Below are 14,754 nucleotides of genomic sequence, written 5' to 3'. Positions count from 1 at the left end.
GTCATTGCTGTAGTATCATGGATTTGTTAATGTTAAATAACTGAAAGTTTTATTAGTCAAAGTAGTTTGTGCCTTTCTTCAAAGCATATATTTTCAAAGACAATCTGGAATCCTGTGTGAGGAACAGTACTAACCAACTATGTGCTCATCTGGGCTCTAACCTAATCTGGACAAAATGTAATCCTCCAACTCTAGGTCATTAGGGTTATTTTCACTGCTGTACAGTGCATACAATACAGATGTGAGACTTTTCAGTTGCTGATTGAGTAACAAATGAGACTTTACTTCCATTGAGTGCTTAATCTGTGTCATGCCACACAAGTTGATACGTGTAAAGCACAGGGTAATTAAGCCATTACTAAATCTTCATGATAAATTGTAGTTCAAGTCTTACTGTTCTTATTTTATGAATGAGAAAACTGTCTCTTGGAGCCTGGGTCCCCAAAGCTGGCGAGGTATTTGTTCTTGGAGCTCTGGCCCAGCCCTGAAGCCCAGACATTTCTCATTTGGTAGGAAGCTTTCAGCTCCCTGAGCAAATTTTATTTTATATAGGATCCTTGTTTTTGTGTGAGTGTGTTTTGGTTTATGAGATATATACAGTTCTTAGTAGAATATAAAGATATAGTGATATTTCATAAAATATAGCAAAATATGAATTTGTGTTTTTAAATAGATAAAAGGCAGAGGAAATGTTCTGTGTAAAACCCTAATGGATAATCCACTTCTAAATTGCTGTATCTCACTTGTTTATACCATCACCACCCAAGAAACAGAAAATAGCTGACTTTCATCCCCACACGGAGTTGTTTCTTTCAGGACTGCAAAGTACCCTGGGATGCCAGGTCTTTTAGCTTTTACAAAACCCAGAGGCCAACTCCATGCAGACAGAGATGTCTCTTGTGAAATGAATCTGTGCATCAGAGACCAAAGAGAGCATGAGTGACACCTCCATCAGGGACTCTCAGGGAGAGAGGAAGCGAGAGGGCCCTCCTTCCAGAAAGGCTGGTCTCAAAGCAGAGGCCAAGAAACAGACCTAGAGCAGGTAATACACTGGAAGGAAAGAGTTGGACAAACTGATTTAAATTGCTGAATCTTAATAAAAATGAACACAATAGGCCTCTATAACTTATTCCAAAGTATCATATGGTCTGTATTTAACAGTAAATAGCTAGTAAGGTGGGCAGGGTCTTGACAGGCTGTGGTAATTCAGGTAAAATGAGTAAAATCTTGTATGTGTCTGCCATAATTACAGGAACATTTGAAAACACTTTATTGTTTTCATAAAGATAGTGGGAACCTGGTCATTATCTTTAGAGATTTTACTGCCAGTTTAAGTAATGATTGAGTTGGTAGTAGCTTTGATTCAGGGTTAACCAGGAAACAGATATTTTACAAATTTATTTTGCTGATAGAATAAAGCTGACGCAAGACAGTTAACAGTATGTTCTGGGTCTCTGAGGTAGGTCCCTCTTTGTTTTGATATAAGAGAACTAATTTGTAAATTCTGCCTGTGGATTTAAAGAAATGATAAATTTCATTGCCCTGATTAGGCATAATGTCCTTTATTGTGGTTATTTTCTGATTTTTATATTTAATAAAAGTGACATAAGAAAGATCTGTCAACCAAAGATTTAGCTGCACTGATTTTTAAAAGAAATATTTATCCTTTTCTAAATTTTGGTTTTTGTTTTGTGATAGGCTCTCACCTGGTTGCCCGGCCAGGGCTCATATTTGCTTGAATGTGTGATGATGTTTAATAACATATATACATGTGTTGTATACACACACTCACATACAGTTGCTCATCCTTCAGAATTTATGGAGCTGGATGCCAGGACCCTCTGAGGATATCCAAAACTGCAGATGCTAAAATACAAAATAGCTTAGTATTTGGATATAACACACACGCACACACGCACAAACTCCCATGTAGTTTAAATCATCTCTAGATTACTTTTAGTACTTATCATAGAGCAGATACCATGCAAATAGTTGTTAACAATGACCAAAAATCACCTCAATTTACATGAGTTATGCCTATATCAGAAGAACATCAAGGAAAAGGAAACCATTGTGAAAGGCATGCAGTCAAAAAAGAATCTGCTTTTATCACAAAATCAAAAGATAAATGCAGGGAAATTCCCCTGCAAAAACAGAAAAGGATAAACATTATTCATAAAGCACAAAGAAGCAGCAAGCTTTCCAGAGAGAAGAAGGAGAATTATTGATAAACTTTAGAATGAGAACTTTAACGTTCCCTTTGTAGATGTAAAAATACAATAGGACCCCAGGGTATCGTGCCCATATTGAAACACAGCAGATATCTTAAGCAAGTATACCTTTATTAAAATCAGACTGCATTTATTTCCAGTACAGCAGTCACGGTGATGCAGAAGGGAAGTTTTGAAGCAACTTATGATTAGAAAGCCAAAACACAAAAGGAGACAAGAGGGCACAAAGTGGAGTGAGTGTAAGTCACCACTGGGTGCTCCTCGTCAGATGGAAACTTGAGGCACACGTTAGGAGTTCAAGTTCCACAGCGCTTCACCATTGGCAGCACAATATAAGGCATTTGACTAACGGTTTCATTATTAACCAATTTATGATCCTTTTATTTCAGAGGAGCATAAGGGACATGATAAAAATTTGCTACAAATGACAGCTTTGTTGAGCAGAAACGTATTTTTTGTAGATTTTACAACAATGGGATTGGCCAAATATCCTTGTAATTTGCATTAATGAGATAGATTGCTACTTTTCATGGAGGCTGTGTGCTCCACGTCATGCCTGATGCAGATTTACCAGTTAATAAGCCTGAACAGTGTTTCTCTTCATGGAAAATGAATCTGAAGTGGTTGTCAGATGATCTGTTTGGCATGCCTGGCTGGTGTCTGGAATGGTACTCTGCTAATGTGCTATTACTCAGTGTCATTAACCCACACACATGACTAAAGGTGAATTTAGATTTGTACCGTGGGGCTCAGCACAAGGAACAGGCTGCCGGCCAGTGAGGCTGCAACAGATAAAATGAACCATTCATTTTGGATTTCCATTCTTTTGGTCTTTACATACTCGCTCACTTTAAAGATGTATGACATTTATAGATATGGAAAATAATGAAACAGGACTGCTACCTAGCAGAACACAACTCTGCATTTCATTCATGGCTTGAAAGTTAGAGTCAGAAAGTGAGCAGTCTTCCACCCCTCACAATCCCTCTACCTGGGGAATCTTGGTCAAAAAGACAAATAAATTAAATACTCTGGAACCTATTTCATCTAAGAATATTGTAGAAACTTTAATTAGAAATGTAGAAATCATGAAGTAAATGTGAAATGAAGGGCTTGCCACTTCTTCATGAGAAGGATTTAATTTGCACTTGTGCGGATAAATTAAAATACTTGAAAATAGAAAACTTATTTTTTTCTTTAACAATAGATCCAAGATGATTACAGCAAAGCCATCACCTGGAAAGTACAAAAATGTTCTTATTTGCAGTCCTTTTGATATATTTTGTCTGACTCCTCCAGCAGATACTTTAATACATATATATGCTTTTGAAGTCCAAGGGCTCTGGAAATTTTCAGTAAGTTTGTAAACAGCAGGTTGTGCCCTGTTCTCACAAGAAAAGAGGGAGAATATACTCTGGATGCAAATCCTACTTTCTGCAGAGCTGGATCTATTTTCAGACCCAACAGAGAGGCTTAAGGCCTTGCCTCTTGGGCCTCAGTCTAAGTTGTTAAGGCTATTTGAAGTTTCAGTAGATTAAATCATACTTTTAAAAATATAACCACAAACAAGGTAAAACTTTTTGTCAGTGCATGGTATTCTCACATGATGTGCTCTTTCTTAAGGTCCATACAGAAAATGAGCAAGGCGCATCTCTCCAAAGCAAGTGTTAAAATGACGTGTGTAAGTGCCTGTGCATGCAAGGAGGTTTGGTATAAAAATATAGAAAAGCACTGTTCTTTCAGTAAGATGTCAGGATCATAAATGCCCCAGAGGATTTTGGTGGCAGTGGTGTCTTGCACCATGGTGGCAGCAGCCTCTCTGGAGGACAAGTACTCGTGTGGCTGCAGGGGGAGCTTTCTTGTCTCCGAATTCTGTGTTTAGTGCCCAGTTTGCTCTGCTATGGTACTATTTTACTGAGTTAAAACTCTCCATAATTTCACATAATCATTTTGAAATCTGTCATCTTTATATTTCTAACAGATTTCAAAATTTTATAAATTATACCTTGGTATGTTTACAGGATGTATATCACACATATCATTATTATGCTTATAGTATAGCATATTCATATTATTTTTATTGATCGAATTTCAAGGTAAAATCAACATTTCCAAAGAAAATCCTTTCCCCTTTTAATTCCAGGCTCCTCACTCCCAGCTTTTCGCCCCAGCCTTTCCCTCACAGAAATCAGCTTTAAGTTTAAGCCACTCTTCCTATATTTAAATTTAAGAAGTTGTATAAAGGATATTTCCTAATTTAAATGCATTTTACTTGGATAGTCATTGCCAGCATTGGATCTTTTCTTTGATAAGGACAAAAAAAATTAAAAAGTATTCCCCAACATTCACCATAGTTAGAACTATTTTAGCACCATTACTCTATCTTGTTGAACGATCAAATATTTCATACTTTTTTAATCTAACAAGGCAAGCCCTTACAATTTAAAAAGAATAATTAGCACTTTCTGCTTAGCTAGGCAAACAGACCATAAGGGTAATTTGGATTTGCCAGAAATGGGTGTTCTTCATCACCTTCTTAAAATATTTATCAAATCAGAAGGTTGCTTATTTTCCTAAACTAGTTATAAATGTTTAAGCATAAAATTTGATAAATATCTCATGCATCTTGAATACTATTATGAAATAATCTAACTTTGAATACTTTGGTTCACTTTTATAATTTATTGCAATCACATCATGTAATTTTTCCTCCTGCTCATCTTGCTGCCTTTTATTTTTATTATTTATTTTTTTCTTGCTGCCTTTTATGATCCACCACCTGCCCCTCACCTCACAGTGGAGCTACCCGAGTTGGGTGGCCTCGCTGGGGCAGGATCTCATTCAAAAGCACGGCTCTGTCTCCTTCCAGATGTGTGAGCTACTCATGGTATGGTCCATGCCTTTGGCCAGGTAACCCAAGTTACACTTATGAATGAATCCATGTTAATTTCTTCATTCATCCTTCTTTTCAAACTATGAACCCTTCCTCAGTGGCTCTCCTGGGAACAATACATGGATGCAGAGCCTCTTTTATCTGTCACATAAATCCATAGCTCTTCCAAACTTTAAAATCCGTGCAGCAATTTTGGTAAACCATGGGAAATGTTGCCACAGAATAATGATTCTAAATTCCAGTGAGGATCTAAAATTCAGGTATTATATGTATTGCAAGGATTCTGTATGCTCTCCCCACTCCCTTTGAATCCTCCCCCTCTGTTTATAGCTATGGATGGTCTTTAAATAGTTCACTTTATGCACACACACACACACACACACACACACACAATTTGGATTTCTCATTATCCTGTTGCTTTTCTGCCCTTCAAAAAAAAAAAAAAAAAAAAAAAAAAAAAAAAGAAGAAGAAGAAGAAGTGATTGTATTCATTAGGTATTGCTGCATAACTCCATACCCCAGAATGCATCAGTGTAAAACCAAAGTATTATCTTCACCCGGGGCCAGAGGGTCAGGAACTGGGAAGGGAAAAAGTTGGTTTCTTCCGGCTGAAGGTCTCTCAGGAGGTAGCAGTACACTGTCAGAGTCATCTGTGAGCTTGACTAGGGTCGGGTCTTGCTTTCAACCTGGCTTACTCCTATGGCTGTTGGCGGGAGACCTCAGTCTCTTCACAGCTTGACTGTTCCCGCAGAATCGCTCCATCTAAAATTACACTCCTTCACCTCCTCTTTATTATATTCATTAGAAGGGAGTCACTGACTGGATCCAACCATCACTCAAATGGAGTGTGGAGCACCTCTGTGGGCAGGGCTTAAAGACATCCCTGTTCAGAAAGAAAATGTCTCCAGTCACTGTAATAACGTCATAATGAAATGTATGAGTGGCATTTGGAAATAGAATAGTACGAGTTTCCACAAAGAGCTGGAATTTTTTTTTTCAGCTACGCACCCTTGGATCAGTAGCTCAGTTCAAACATAGAACTTTGTAGATAATGGTTGGTACTAAATAACTACAGGATTAATCAATATCTCCAAATTCTGGGTTTCTAAACAGTTAAACTTTAACTGCCTACATTTTGTTCTTCTTGCTCTGTTGCCAATAAAACAGGGTGTGGATTTAAAACTGTTTATTCTTTGAACTTTACAGATTAATTTTCAAAGTCATATGTCCCACTTTATCTCCCAATTCCTATAGCAATTATGTGTAGTTTATATGGAGCCTAACTTACGCCAGTTATCTGCAGTGACGTACTTTATTATCTGCACAGATTGTAAGCCTGTAAAGGATAGGACCTTTGCCTGTTTTATACAGAGTGGTACCCACAGGTTAGGGTATTGTCTGTCATGGCACCAGCACTTTGTGGATGTTTATTAAATTCACTAATTAACATTTTACTAAGCTAAAAATGTTATTTGCACGGACATTTCCATTTGGCATTTGGACAGATTTCACTTCCTCAATTACACATAGTTAAAACTACTCAGACATCTTCAAAAGACCCCCTCCATTGTGGCCAAAGTTCTTGATAGTAAAGGGTTTGTGTGTTAAAAGCCATCACTGAATCACAGAGTTCTAGCTGGTGCCAGAATCCAGCCCACTCAGAATCACCTAGTGCACTCGATTAGTCCGTTGGAAATTTAGGGTAAGAAATGGGGTAGTGAAGTTTGACTGTCAAAGTATGGTAGGTTAAAAACTTGGAATACTAAGAAAAATAGAAAATGTACTAAGCCTGGCCTAGGACACAAAGAGGAGGAAGATCGTGAGGAAAACAGCTTATTTTTAATTCTGGTCTTGAAATTAGAAATGGAAAAATATATGCAAATCTGAACTTTTTTTTCTTTTAAACCTGGATGCTTTGTATCCATTTATACATATCTACCATCATTAGGTTTTCTAATTTCTGGAATATATATTTCTGTGTGTCCCAAAATAAACTGCTGAATATTCTCTATTCATTTTCATCCATCCCACATTACCCAAAATGGTGGTGCAGATCCACCTTTAAAGAACCACCAAGTCTAAACAGAAAAGAAGGCACTGAAAGAAAGACTGTTTGGCTTTCTTCCTAGTAAAGACCTAGTAATTTTTTGACTGTCACAATAGTGTAATGTAACACAATGATTCAAATATGACTTTAGAGACTATGTATTTTAACCTCCTCTTATAACATTAGGTAATTTGGATAATTTTCCAGCTTAGTGTGTCAGTCACTATGACGATTTTTTTGCAATTGAACCCATGTTCCTTCTTTGAAAATGGAAGCTCCTGGCTGTAATACAGCTTGAGAGTCTATCCCTCGAGAGGGATAGAATCTCTTCAAAACAACTGAGCCTCCTTCCCTTTCCTGAGTGTCTTTGTAGCTGTTGTTTTAAATTTTTCATTGTTTACTTAACATAGCCCGCAAGTGACCTGTACAGTTTTCATGTGGAACTGTGCTTCTCTGTGAGGCTTTTTATGACAGCCGAGGATGTCAGGCCACGGTCCCAGTTCTCACTATCACTGACTGGAGTCATCCCTTCAGCGGGCTCCGCTCCCTGGGAAAAGCTCCAGAAGCATTTCTTTTTCATTATTTGCCAACCACATTTGAACTCTTCAGGTTAGTTTATGTAACCGGACATTGAAACAGCCTTTCATCCCATTCTGAAAACTAATAAATATTCTACATTCTGAAAATGGGAGGAAAAAAAAACCTCTGATTTTTTTTTTTTCAGTTTCAAAACTTGCCTGAGGGATAGCTAAGAAGACATTCTCCAAAGATTCAGGTTGAACAAAAGCCTATTAGGAATTTATTTTCATGCATGTGATGAGAAAATAAGACAGTGATTTATAAAATGAATGCATACAAATAATTCGCCCAAAACATTTCAATTACAGAATGATGTGAATTTACTTATAATAATGAAATGCATGTATAACAGTTGGAAGTATCATTAGTAAAATATAAGCCTCCTATTTAATTACATATTCTTGTTGTTAATTCATCAGCACATGTTCATAAGTTAAAGAATTTAAAATGGCACTGTTTTAGATTCTCTTACTTCTCTGGCTGAAAGAAGCCTTTCAAACACCACACAGGATACTGTCAAATTCCAGTTCCCAAGGCTTGGAAACTTCTCTAATCAGCCTCTTAATGATGCTGCATTCAATACTTGTCGTCCTTAACTGTCTTTGACTAATTCTCGTGTCTTAAAGAAAGATGGAATGGTTCTCAAATGCTAAGATTAAAATGCCAGATGCAGCACATGAATCCATTGTAAATGACAAAAACGAACAGTAACAATTTTATTTCTGTAGGAACTAATTCATTATCATGCAGTCTGCCGGTGATGTCCCTTGTTCCAACTCCTCCCAGCCGGACGACTTGGTCTCCTCCAAGCGTTTCACTTTTAAAGTGAAACCAATACAGAGCTTTTCAGATAAAGGACATGGTCCAGTATCAATAGTTTCGAAATCGATTTTTATCGGGTCAATAAAATCGGATACTTCTCTATCCCCGTGCCCAACACTTTTCTGTGATGTGATTGAAACTGTACCTTGTAAATAATAAAGTACACTGTTCTTGGTGTAATCTCCTGTGTTGAGCTTATGAAAAATTGTTTATGCTGTTGTACTGCATCTTGCATTTCCTGAGAAAACTCATTTACCGTAAAGATTAGGAGTTACGTTATTAAAATGTTTTGTCATTCTGATGAATACTGATTTAGTTACAGCAATGGAGTTTAAGGATACAAACCTATGTCATATCAACAAATCTTTTGCCCTTCCCAGCCTGTCGGCACAAAGCAGGACCTGTGAATATGTAGGATCCGATTCAATGGGTTGTAAATAAAAAGTCAACCATAGATCTGTTGGGTAAAGGACTGATTGTTTAAATGGATATAAATGTTTCCGTAATGCATTTGCTGACAAAATGCCTTGGGATTTACAATAATCTGGGACACATAGTATCATTTTCGTAAGCTCCATTTTCTCCCCTCTGTCCTGTTTATGACCAGAGCAGCTTACTCATAGTTTGTACTAGAAAGATTTTTCAGGTTACCACCCGCCCTAGTCTCCTGCTCCGGCCTCTCACCTGCGTACCACTTTGCATTTCCAGTGGGTTTGTGAATCCTTCTGTCTCACGGTTTGTTGGCTGGGTCTCTACCAGTGCCTCCTTCTATATTCACCAGTGACAGCACAGTTAGGCTTCCTGTCCCTTAAATCCAAGAACCCAATGTGCTTCTGAGCTGAGACCTTTCCTGCCTGCCTCCTTCCCACTTGCTTCTGGTGGTGGAAGGGCCTTGTCTCCCCTTGTCATGAAGGCTTCCACACATTTAGCTGTGCCAGGGTGTGGGGCCACTTGTCTCCGGGTATGCCTTGCAGTAGGGTCCTGTGGCCTTTCTACCCCTGTGATCACTGGCCTTATTGGTCAGCCCTTTCTTTAACTCTCCATGTGGTTGAAAGCCTGGTTTCTCTCCAACATAAAAGCCCAGGGTTTAGCCAGCGGGGGTGGGGGAGCACAGCATGTTCACGGGCAGCAGCTGGAGGACTCCCTTCCCCACTAGAAACAGATCAGATGTTCATCTGAGAGGTGTCCAGGTTTCCTTGTTTAAAAGGCAGACAGATCAAAGACTCTGTCACCCTCACAGATTTGAGGACTAGCAGAGCAGCAGCGAGTCTGTCACCCCCTCATGACCCCAGACTGCCTCCTTTGGCCTTGGTGACTGCACTCTGTGATTCGACTGTCGCCCTGAACCAAAGAGTCTGTGAAAACAGCGCTTAAATCTGCTTTCTTGAATAGCAATAGGAACAAGGCCATTCTTTAATTATTTGAATACCTTGGGAAAAAATTCACCTGCATTAGTTGTTTTAAATTTTCCACATAAACCCAGGATACATATTAATGACGGTTGTGGTAGTTTTTGCTTGGGGGGAAGGTCTAAGATGTTACCGAGGTTCACTCTCACTAATTACATTCACCCTCTCTCTGACTTTCCCTTCAGACCGAATTACCTCCAGTGTGTTGTCACGTAAGAACTTACCCTTGAACTACGAGTTCCTCCTGAGCATTTCATTTTTATAGTCAGGGTTGACTTGACTTTATTCCCTGCTAAAATACTTTTAGGCTGATAAGGACCTTTGTGGCCAGGGAATGGGTCTTGTTTATGATTTTATCCCTAAAGCCAAATCTTTGTGCCTGTAACATGTTTATTACTCAGTAAATATTTCTTGAATTTATAAATAAATCCAGAGTGTGCATTGTGCCATGTTACTGGGACTGGATTGAACATCCTGTTTTTTGTTGTCTACATTTACAACTACATATTTGCTGTGTATCTGCTTAAGTAGAATCTGTGTATTTTTTTTAAGGGGAGAGGAAAGGAAATGAATACTGAGGAAATATTTTGCTCATACAATAAAAGTTAAAAAGCAGCAGTGACTATTTTTGAGTGTGGTTATGCTTTATGGTATTTCAACATACAATATTCTCTCAGTTTGCTCACCTAAAAACCCCAAGGCTATCAAATTGAGGGGGGAAAGGATTGTGGGAATCAGTAAACAATAAAAATTCAACAAATAGTTCCAACTGCCAATCATACAACAACAAGACAAAGATAAGAAAATCAGAAGCAAAGTGTTTCCTCTGACTTGGCTAGATTTCCACATTTGAAAGGATGTCTAGGGTTAGCTGGGGAAGCAGCCTGACTTGCCCAGCAGTGCCACCTGCCTCCTGCCTGTCGCCTCCATGCCCAACCCTGAGGGACCTCCTTTTGCAGTAGTCGTGGGTTAGGCGGGAGATGAAGTGGCTGAGCTGGCCACCAGCGGGTGGGAGCCTCGTGAGCTTGACAAAGTAAAGGCTCAGAATTGTTGTTGTGGGTGTTGTTTTATAGAAAAACAATAAGGGTACTGTGACCAAAAAAAAAAAACTAACTGCCCGGAAAATAGGAAAAATGTACACCATTAACCCCTCCAGTTGATGCTATTTATCATCTTGAGATGATATTTTTAAAGTAAAATTGAAATGCTATTTAGATTAGTAGGAGTGCTTGATCCTCTCATCATGATTATAAGCATCTTTTGGGTTAGGCAAAACAATGCTGTATCGTATCTTAGGGTATGGGAAGAATCAGTCTACCATTAAGTGAAGTATAAATCCCTTGAAGGAAAAGATATCTTGCATTAAGTTTCGCCTACAAGTCTTTCTGAGAGAATGAACAGAGTCTCTGTTTATATTCATCAGAGCACTGAACTGAATAGAAGCCTTGAAACTGTCGATACTGAAACTTAAAATTAGGATATATGAGCATTTTCTATAATGAAAGGTGGATTTCTAAAATATATAACGTGCCAGTAGGTAACTGGAGTATTTTAAACCATCCGTCATGCCTATATAGAAAATATTAGGCTGTTTGTTATTTTGTAAATAGTCATCATTTGTCTTTTGTGTGATAAGTAGAGTTCTGATACACCTAGTGAATACTTCTTGATGTACATCCGCTGCGCCATCCTCTCCCATTAAGTGTGGGTGAACCTATAAATGGGGCAGGATACTGCTTCTGAGTGTATTTCACATCCTGTGGCAAAACAGCCTTTGTAGATGTCAGTGAGGCCCATAAACAGTTGACACAGAGCTAACAAAAAGGAGATGAACACAATGCTGTTTAAGTTATTCCACTGAATGATGTTGCAGTGATTAGTAGGTTTAATATTTATGAATCCATATGTATAAAGGGTAGACCTCTTGAAAAAACCAAATTATCATAACCATGAAAACTACCCCCCAAAATGATTTGATAACACCCCCCTGGACAGTTCCATCCATGCACAGGCTCTTAAAGTATAATCACCCACAAATGGTTTTAAGGAGCACAGCTCTCTGTTATTACTTTCATCTCTTTTTTAAAATGCAGTTTCCTGATGTTTGATCCAAAGAAAATTTAATTTTCATGAGAAATGAACGGAATTGGAATTTAAAACCCATCTGGGTAACTTTGATCTCCTGATTATTAGGAACAACTTACTGTTACCACTGAAAATAATGGCCAAAGGTGCTTAACATTACAAGACCTACATTTCATACACTTTCCTGATGTATGAGTAGGTAATAAATGTTACATATTTAGAAAATTATATGAAATACATGTTTTGAATATAATAATATTGATATTGTGATCAGTTACTAGCATTCCATAGTAAAGTCTTTCAGGGGAAAGTTTAAGTCTTCTGGACACACATGGGCAGCCTTCGTCCAAGTATAGAATTAGTTAAAGTCATATTAAGTTTCTCATTTTTGGAGAAGTGGAACTCACGCTAACTGCTATGCTTCTACCTATAACGTCGTTTAGGAAACTGTGCACAGTTATTCACAAGGTTGTTAGAATATTTATAACTTACAAGGAAGTTTATCAAATCTATTTTATTGAACTTGCTTGTAATTGCAGTCTATTCATATACATTTATTGTATTTTGTCCATTTACAATGTGACTTATAGATCTGATATATTCTCAGTCAATTATATGTGCATAATCATTATTGAACCACAAGAGATAATGTCAGGTCTGGAGCCAGTATAGTCTGATACCTCAATGGGCCTTTGGAGACTTTTAATACACTGATTACTGGAATGATATAGCATCAATCTTCTGAATGACTCCCTCTCTCTCTCTCTCTCTCTCTCTCTCTCTCTCTATATATATATATATATATATATATATATATATATACCAAAGTCAGTTCTTATAGCATAATGAAACAATTACAGTGCAACATGAAAGGACTTGAGTTGAATTTCAGTGTATTTTCTATGTCCAAAACAGGCAGAAAATAAGGGTCTAAAAAATGTAAGAGTTGATTCGACTAGGAACCATTGTAATACTTCTATCTCTAAATAAAGAAAATTTTAAAAAGAATCCAAGTCAGGTGTGGTGGCGCACACGTGTTATCCCAGGACTTGAGAGGCTAGGCCTGGAAGATTGCCACAAGTTCAAGGCCATCCTGAACTACATAGTGAGGGTTTCAAAAGGCAACAACAACAAAAAAAGACTTCAAGGTTCTTTTGAAATTTCTTCTTTCTTAAAATACATCAGGAAAACTCACTGGATGGTAGATGGGGTGACAAGGTGAGAGAATTGCCCACTTAACATAGCTGTAATTGCAAGTTAAGGGAAACTAGAAGTCTCTTTAGAGCATCAAAAGGAAATTTTAATGTTAGCATTCATTTATTCATTTACATGTTAATGAATGAAAGGTTAGGATAAAAGTTAAACTGATGATATCAATCCTGCCATAACACATAAGTTCTGAGGTCACTGGTAACTTCAGTACACTATTAAATAACAGTAGTAATGTCACTCACTCAGTGGGGCCATTATGGGAATTAAAGGAGTTAGCATATGAACCCATAGTTAATACTCAATAAAATTCAATCATTATTGTTCATTTTTTTTCTTTAAAGCAAAATTTCATAAGTATCTATTACTGGTCTGACAGAGAAAATATATCTTAATAATCAGTGTATCCTAAAAAAAAAAGAATTTTTCTCTTGAAACGTCTGACAGTGATCTCACTAAAATCGTTTCTTTCTTTAGCCAACTCTGGCAAGGGGCTGTAGAGTTTGTGGTTCAAAGAAATAAAAAAAGTAATTTTAGAATGAAAAACAAAGAAATTAAAAAAGACAAAATAAGATTTGAAGCTTCTGTGAAAAGACAAACAGGTATCTATGAGGAAGGACAAAGAACTCAGTTATTTTTATTTTTCAATCCCTTTCACTTGACGAAAAAATTACATATAGCAGAAAATTCTATTTTATCCTCCATACTACATTTTTATCTTGGTGATCCATATTTTCCAGCCAAAATGGAAGTTAAAATAGAATGAGACTGACTCGCTGTTTCTAACATTAGGTTTCATTTGAAGTTCCTAAAAAAATCCCCTAAAAAAAATCCTGGCCCCAGATTTTTGAGACACCTTTGTATATCATTTCCTTGTAAGCAACACTGAACCAATGTAATAAAAATGCTTAAGTGAAGGATAAATATACATATACACACAATCATCTCTGTTCCATAGACATATAAATGCCAAGATGTCTTTCTAATAGATAAGGCATCAGGTGTCTTATCAGAAATTATATACTGTACACTTTTTTATTCCTATTCCTTGTGAAGCAACAGACCCCATCTTAGATTGGGAATTTTGGACTCACTTCTAAGCACAGATTGACCCCCCTAGTTTACCACTGCAACGAACACTGTTCACCTTTCTTGGTGTTCTGTAGGCTAGAACCATGGGAATGGCTTGGGTCAGAGTCTCCTCAGGCTGGGATCCTGGTGTAGGCCGGGGCCACGCTCTCGTGTAAGGCTCAGGTCCTCATCTGGCTACCTGATTGTGGTTGTTGGCAGAATGTAGTTCCTGGGCTGGAGTTGTAGCTCAGTGGTGCCACAACTGCCTGACAAGCACAAGGGCCTGAGTTCAATCCCTGGAACCAGGAAAGAAAAAAAAAAAAAAGATTCATTTCTTTTCATTTTAAGACTGAACAAAACCAAGAACCAGAGTCCTGGTTTTTGTTATCAGTTCTTAAAGAGAGAATT

This window comes from Fukomys damarensis, unplaced genomic scaffold, assembly GCF_012274545.1.
Source record: "Fukomys damarensis isolate Sample0158 unplaced genomic scaffold, DMR_v1.0_HiC HiC_scaffold_32, whole genome shotgun sequence".
Lineage (NCBI taxonomy): Eukaryota > Metazoa > Chordata > Mammalia > Rodentia > Bathyergidae > Fukomys > Fukomys damarensis.
This window is presented reverse-complemented; position numbering follows the sequence as displayed.